Raw genomic sequence first — 1,912 nt, 5'->3', positions numbered from 1 at the left:
TGCACCCCTGCTCAGCCCAGGAAGCCGTCTTGGGTCCGCCCCCCGTGCAGGGGTGGCTCCTGGCAACAGGCCATTGCCAGATGAGGGCCCCTGAGTACCCAGGGGAGCCAGCCAGGAAAGGTGCCTGCCGACGCTTGGACCCTCTCCAGCCGGGAGACTCGGGGATGTGATGGCCACCCCTGGATGGGGACCCAGCGATTCCTGGAATGCAGCGAGTCCTTGCACGGGCAAGTGTGCCTCTGCCTGGAAGGCTGACCAGGCCACTCCTCCCCACCCCCTGCGCCTCTCCCTGCCCCTCTGAGCTTTGGGGCTTCCTCCGGGAAGCCTCCCCGCCCTCCCCAGAGCGGGGTGTCAGGCCTGGATGCTCTCCTGGATCCGGAGCCCGATGCCCGGCTCTGGAGGCGCCTGGAGGTGGGGTAAGACACGGGCCGGCTGACTCATTGCCACCCCGAGCTGGCGCCTGGCACCTGGCGGCTACCGGCTGCGGTCAGTGGGGGTGCTTGTTGACCTCGTGGATGGAAGGAGGCAGTGGAGGAAAGAGCAACCTTCTAGCCTTGAGCCTGGGCTGGGGAGGATGGCCTAGCCGGACCGGAGCTGAGCAGCTTCTCTGCACCCCTCACCCCTGCGGCCTGGGGCGTGCGCAGAAATCCGGAGCCTCACCCAGAGACTGGAACGGAGGCCTGACCTGGCCTCGGTCTGCGCCGCAGCCACCGTGCCGGCCCTTCTGAGGCCCACTCAGCCGTCGGGTCCCCTGCCCCGGTGGAGCAGAGGGAGTTTGCAAGGTGGACTCCTGCCCAGGGCTCTCCCCGCTACACCTGCCTGGTGCAGGTGGGCCCCAGGGCAGGGGCGTCATGCCCCCCACCCACCACCGAGGCCTGAGTCGGTCACCGCAGGCCAATGGGTAACCGGCCAGCAGGATGAAGAAGGCAGGGAGTGTGTCCGTGTGCGGTGGGTGGCCGAGGCCCGGGGTCGGGCAGGCTGTGGCTGCGGACACTGGCCTCAGGATGCCTTTCCCCTGGCCTTGGGCTCCGACCCACCAGGCCTCAGCCTAGCCTTGGGACATATAAGGGCCCCCTCAATCCTGCTCCCCACTTCTTTTAGTGCCTCTGACCCCCAAGCATGCCCCCGTCCAGGCCCCATTCCGCCCTGGTTTCCTGTCCCACCTCAGAAACTTCCTGCAGCCACACCGTCCAGCACACTGATGATGGACGTTCTCTCTGGAAGCTGTGTCTACCCGGCGGCCCTTCCTGGGGCTGGGGCTGTTTTGAAGCTGGGGGTGCCCCCGTGCACACTCCCAGCTCTGGATACCCGGATGCCTGAGGCCAAGAAACACGCTGGAGCTCTAACCCGTGGTCAACCGACTAACACGTGGGCCGGAGTTCGTGTGCCACCTGAGCCTGACGCTGCGGGAGCACGCGCCCCCTGCACACGCTCGGGCATAGCACGGTGCCCCGCCGCCCCGGGCCTGCACAGAGCTGGCCGCCACCCCTTGTCAGGAAGCAGAATTCGGAGGTTGGGATGAACAGGCTTTGGTTCTGCCAGCGTGAGCTCTGCTGGGAGCAGGAAGGCAGGCGTGGGCATTTCTCAGAGAGCAGTCTCCCGGCCTGACACGTGACGCGGAGGTGAAAGCCAGGACAGCCCTGAGTGTGGGGGGTGGACGCCCAAGGGCCCAGAGACCCCGAGCAGCAGCCTGGCCCTCGGTTTCATTTCCCTGCACAGGCACCCGAGTGCTTTTTATCGCTTTCATTTTGGAACCTGCTTCCTTAGTGGGATGCCCTGAGATGACCTCTGACACTGCCACAGGATGGAGTCAGCAAAAGCATGGCAACCCACCCACCCTTCCACCCACCTGTCTACCCCCGCACCCTCCCACCCTTCCTCTCACCCACCATCTGTCCATCTCCCCACCCAC

The sequence above is a fragment of the Canis lupus genome, chromosome 8 (assembly GCF_003254725.2).
Source record: "Canis lupus dingo isolate Sandy chromosome 8, ASM325472v2, whole genome shotgun sequence".
In the NCBI taxonomy this organism is placed as follows: Eukaryota; Metazoa; Chordata; class Mammalia; order Carnivora; family Canidae; genus Canis; species Canis lupus.
Note: the sequence above shows the minus strand (reverse complement) of the source record.